This window comes from Gallus gallus, chromosome 5 (genome assembly GCF_016699485.2).
Source record: "Gallus gallus isolate bGalGal1 chromosome 5, bGalGal1.mat.broiler.GRCg7b, whole genome shotgun sequence".
In the NCBI taxonomy this organism is placed as follows: Eukaryota; Metazoa; Chordata; class Aves; order Galliformes; family Phasianidae; genus Gallus; species Gallus gallus.
Window position 1 is genome coordinate 47,191,221 of NC_052536.1, and position 6,000 is coordinate 47,197,220.

At 36.6% G+C, this 6,000-nt stretch overlaps 1 long non-coding RNA gene across 1 annotated transcript in view; it reads right to left on the minus strand.

Annotated features, from left to right (window-relative positions):
• Positions 1-5,752, minus strand: part of LOC121110906 — an 87,329-nt gene extending 81,577 nt beyond the window's left edge. The window contains exon 1 of the long non-coding RNA XR_005860209.2: positions 5,657-5,752. This is a non-coding gene — a long non-coding RNA (uncharacterized LOC121110906). The remainder of the gene's footprint in view (positions 1-5,656) is intronic.
• Between the last annotated feature and the right edge of the window lie 248 nt (positions 5,753-6,000).

A 6,000-nucleotide genomic window follows, 5' to 3' on the forward strand; every position in this document is an offset into this window, starting at 1 on the left:
TCAGTCAGAATTTGTCAGAAATATTACTGTTTGTAAACAAATACATTCAAGCAATCTGTACAGGTAATTTAGCAAAGATCATGTTTGATTGTGGCTTTGCTGCCAGTCAAGAGTTGTTTGTCTCTCAGGACTTTCTAAGGTAAAAAAATTTCCAAAGCAATATTTTGACAGATGGGAATGGAGAATGCATTAGTCTACATTTTTCACTATAAATTTCCATTTCAAGTGCTTGTTTTTGAACTATCTATTTATTTACTTTTTTCTGGAGGGACAAGGGAGGGGCCAAGAAGTGAGGAATTTTTAATATTTCAAACAATTTTGAAATTCATTATCAGGATAAAACTAGAACCCTTGGAACTTTCCCTGAACTCACAATTCCAAAAAGTTTAGATCAAGCAATGTTACAGAGAGATTTGTCTATCTGGCCACTGAAGAATTTAAGGTCCTTTTTGGAGTAGGATAAGAGAAATGTCTATATGAGCAGGCTTCCATGATCAAATTGATAAAGCTGGTAATAGAAAGTTATTGTTGTTACCATTACATTTTTACTGAGCTTTGCTCTATGGGGTGGTGGTTCAAATACACTCTTTTTACATATATCTTTCTGTACATCCATGCATCCATTTCCCTTTAAATTCTTTCTTCAAATTAGTACAAAAGGAGACATTTTGAGCCTTTGGTGGCCAAAAAACTGGACAGCAAATGGATTCTTAATGCTGCTTAATGAATTTGTGAATCAGTTGTTCTGATTACAAGAAAAAACATGTAAGTAAGTGAAATGCTCTGGTTGTGTGTGAAATCATAACCTTATATGCAAGAGTTCAGGAATTCTGTCTGCCTCCTCCTTTAGTTTAGCTCTCCCTTGAGCATTTATTCATTTGTTTGCCCTTGCCAAAAAAATTATTCACCTAAACACAGTCCTCTCATGATGTCAATGGAAGTCTGAGCAACCTACGGCGGAGAATGTTCAAAGCTTATATTACTGCAAAACAATGCTGTCTTCTGGTTCATTTTATTTTCTTGGATATCCTATTCTGTGAGAAGAGTAATCCTGTAACTAAGGCTGACTTGTGATTTTTCACAGTATAATAAAGTATAACAAAAATGCCTACATTTCACCTTTTAATGATTAAATCTCTCCAGTGCCCTGAGCTTTGGACATGCAGGCACACAAGTAATTATATGCACATGAACAATCTCACTGAACTCCCTGGGTCTACACATATGTAGCACTGCAGATATTCACATCAGTGAGATCAAGGACTGCTTTTGTCAAGAACATCTGTGGCAAAAGAATCTTCTTGCAAATAATCAGTGTCTACTTTAGCAAGTCTCATAGCTTTGCTTCAGTGCTCAGTCACCCACAGAAGTCACTGCCTTGGACAGCACTTGCTTTGAGCAATATTCCTTAAGTAATTTGCTTTAAATTCTTTAAACGCTATGATAGTATAGTTTAATGAAGCTTTCAGAATTTCTTTTTTTTTCAAAAAGGTTGTAATCACTTATTGTAGGTAGTTACAAGCCAATGCAAATGGCATATTTGAAAATCAGAGTTAAGAACTTGCCAAATGATATTTCATTCTGTATTGCTTAGTGGTCAGGATAATGGCTTCCTATCATCATGCATTTTTTTTCACCTGATAATGTTGAATTTTTGAACAACACTGTGAGCACAAGAACAGTTTGTATAAGTAAATGAACCATAGCAGCAACTGTAATTCAGTCAGCAATGAAAACATGATGAAAATGTATTAAATTATTTGTGATAGTTTCTCTCTGCAAGATGGCAAATCTATTTGAACAAAAAAAAATTAACTAGAATATGAAACTGAAATAATAAAAATGTCATGTTCCTTTAAATAGTATATGAGTGCTCATATACTCTACATCTTAAGTGGTATTTCATTCTAAAGGAACTAAGAAAAGTAATTCATGCCAAATGCACAGTGTTTGAAAAGAATTGCTCTACAGGTAGATTTAACAAAGAAGCCCAAGCCAAAAATTCATCTGTATAACCATTTTCAAATAGCCAATACATTTCATACAACATCAAAGATAAGCTGCAGTGCTATGTGACAGCTAAAAACTCTTGTATTGATTCCCAAAAATATTGACTTAATTTTATCAAAATGTATTTATTCATCACTGCTGCATCAATGATCTTCTGTATTTTACATATAAATAATCTATTCTATTCCCTTGATCATGTTAATCTTACTAATGACAAATTACCATTCTCCACGTACAGTTCCTAGATTTACAAATTATCACTCCTGCTTTCAGGGGACTGAGAATCAGCCACGCTTGCTAATGCCTCCATGGATCGCCTGACACATAGCAGATTTTTATATTCCTTTTTAAAGCATTCAGCTCGCAAGAAATAATTTATAAATCTGGCTATCACTCGCACTTATCCTCTTACTGCTTGAGGGGGAAAAAGAACAAGATCAAATTGGGAGGATTATTAACAATTTAAGAACTTTATTTGCTTCAATTAACTCTTTGCGGGAAGGACTGCACAATAAAGCCTATTGGTTTTAGGGAAGGAAGGAAGTATCCTGTCTACTCAATTATGGTGGGGAACTTGGACAAACAGAAAATATCTACAAATACTCTTCATTTTCTGACATTAAAAAAAAAAAAAAACCTTCTTGAATTTTAAATGTGTATTTAAGCCTAAAAGCTCATCTCAGAAAACAGAACATGACTTGTGTTGAAGAATTAGAACTGTAACAAATCAAGAAAAGTTCAAATTTTGGGGCTCTTTGTCTCCTACACATAGAGGAGATAAAAGGTCACTGGTGTCATTAGGAAGCATTGTACCTCTACATGATGCTTTTGTAGTTGTGAAGATGGTGGTGGAACAATGAAGAATGAGATCCTCGCACTTCACTTTTCCTTCAGGTTCATGTGACTCAGTATAACCCCTTATTACAACCCTTCTCTTCCCGTGAAGAAACAAATTCTTGTTATAGTCAGAGAGCAGTTTGATACCTTTGTTGCAGGAAACTCCTTGGCTCTTTTCATGCAAGGAAATGAACAGCAGTGGCTATAATTACTGTAACTGTTGGAAAGGAAAGGTAGTCAGCTGTTCTTTCACTGTAAAAACATTTTGAGAGCCCCTTTGAACTTTCCTGTCACCCCCTCAGGGTCATGGTGGGCCATAGAAGGACCTCAGATGTGAAAAGGGATTCCATTGCCAAACACTGATGTCTAATAGCAGACGAGATGGATCAAAGTTTCCCTGCTGGCTTCCAGCTGCCACTCCAGAAGGAAAACGCCTGAAGTTCTTGCTAGTCTGTCATATTCCGCTAGTTGTGGAACTGGGCTGAACCAGTCCATAAACCACTGACATAGTCTCATGAAGATGCTTTAGATAGCCAAGGAATCTTCTGCTCAGAGTCGCAGAGAAGACTGGTGGAAAGTTTCAGAGGGTGTATTGCTGTTACTGATGCCCTCCACTCTTCATACCTCCCCCACAAGGGAAAAAAAACCAAAACCCCATAGATGGTAAATCCTTGCTCTGCTGTGAAAAAATGATTGTGAACGCTTCTTTGAGCTTCACTTTTGCCTGACCATTCACCATACATAACCACAGTACTGACCACACATGTGATACAATTTTCCTCATTACGAAGACTTGTCTGCCAACAAAATAATTTTAAGTATCTTAACAGGATCTATAATTAGCAGAATACTATATATATATATACATATATATATATACATATATAAGATTCCAAGCTCCCATTTCACCATTTCATTTTCAGTAGTCTATGCATCAGTATGTATTTACGATCCTCTTGAAGCACAACTCATTGACCTGTACAGGATAGCCATTTTCATTTGTCACATTTATATTTATTTAGGGAATATCTAAAATACAGATTGGATTGATTATAATGGTTGGTCATGTAAATTTTCCTTAGTTCAAGGCCACTGCCACCATAGACTTTCAGAAGCACTGCAGTCTGTCATGCATCTAATCTATAGAAACTTAATTCTGATATTCATTCATTATACTGAGCTTTTCATTTACATTGGTAATGAGCAGAAAGGTTTTAAAGTGAAGGATAAAGTTGTCTTGCTTTTAGAGAATAACATTTCTTTTCCTTCCCTTAAAGACTCCAGCTACCTGTGTGACGTATCTTATTACAACGATGCTCATCGAGGTACATTTCTTTTAAGAATGACAGGGGAAAAAGGAGTCCGGCGACCCATCACTTTTTATAAAAAGATCAGGGGGGGGGGGGAGGGGGAGAAGAAGAAGAAACAAAGTGAGGAAAAAAAAAAGCAAAATATCAAAGCAAATTGGGGCAATTGCAACAGGTAAATCTTAAGTGGTTAGTGCATTTAACTTCATGTTGATTTTAGAACCTCAGTGTTGCTGCCTACAAACATCAATTCATACCATTAGTCATGAGTCACTTAGTGACAGCCAATGAAAATATTTGGTGAGTAAACTTCCATGTATGTATATAGGCTCCAGTCCTACAGGGTACTAATAAGCAATTCAGACATACAGTTTACTTCCTCATATGCATTAATGTTAATTGCAAGCAACCAGAACCATAAAGACAATGTAATTACATTTTAATTATAGTGTAACCACAGCCACTCTGTTATAAAGTGCAATATAACATTAAAAAAGCTTTCACTTCATACAAACACATCATTTTAGCACATGCTTTTTATTTCCTGCTCTTTCTATATCTCACCTTCCAATACTGCATACAAAGTTTTCAACCAGCCTTCACTGGAAAGTAACATGAGCTAAAATTATATAGCCATATTTTAAATGAAGAGATATTCATATTTTCTTCCTAAAACCAATGAAATGGGAATTATATAGGTAAAGTATCTTTCATTTCACCACACACAATACTCAAATCTAGTAACTTTCTACGTGGAGAACATGAAGACTGAGGGTAAGGCTTGTGAGCTAAGTAAGGAAACTCAAAAACAGATGCTAGATACATGAAATATATAATAGATATGTAATAGCTACATTCTAGATACTCCCTTTCTGGAGTGATATTGGTATAGCAGCTATAAATCTATTTTTTCCTGGTCAGTCTAATGGGTCATAGTTGTCTTCCTCTGGCAGTAAGAAAAGAGTACCAGAACAGAGGCAAGATGTCTGCCACATCGCCAAGTAGAGAGCAAAGGAGAAAATGGAAGAAATCAGAAATCATTTCTCTTCTCGGTACTTTCTCAGTTGATAATGAGGGAACTGGTCACCCTTTTACAGACAGCTAAGAGCAACCCAAGATAAGAAGATAACCACTTCCACCTGAAGAAAGGCACATCTAGCTGTGGGGGAAAGGAGCATGAGGGAAAGCTAAAAGAGTGTTTGTCCAGGATTTCTGTATTAAGTTGGAAAATAATTCCCTTAAGGAAACATCTGAAAGTTTGAGGGACTTGCTGACATGGCTGGAGTCCTTTATTTCCTTTGGGGATGAGAGGAGAGTTAAAAAAGCAGAACAAGATAACAAAACATGACAGTTAGGAGAAGCAAAGTGCTCCAAAGTATATTTCCTGGCTGGAAGAAGGAAGTGTTGTAGAATGATTCTTCCCCATTGGCAAAGAGTAGCACTGCCAAACAAAAGTAATGAAATAAATCATAAAACAAGCCAAACAAACTCAACAGACTTACTTCTACTCTTAGAAGAACATGAATCCTGTCTCCAGGGTATGTATGTCATCCTACACACCTGTACTACATAGCCTGGCTAGTAGCATGATGCCCGAGAAAGAAGCAGGCACCTCCAGGTAGAAGTGGTTCACTCCCTTATTGCCTTACAAGGAGCTTGCTCAGCTGTCTCGGCAGTAGCTACTCACACCATCCCAGGCCCACTCAGAGCTTGGTGTCACTTTCTGTTAGATACAAGGTACAAAGAAAAGAAATACAGCTAGAATCTCTGAGACAAAGTTTGTCTGCAATTCTGAGCCTCACCCAAGTTGTGGTCTCTTTCAGAGAACAAAAACATCTTGAAATAT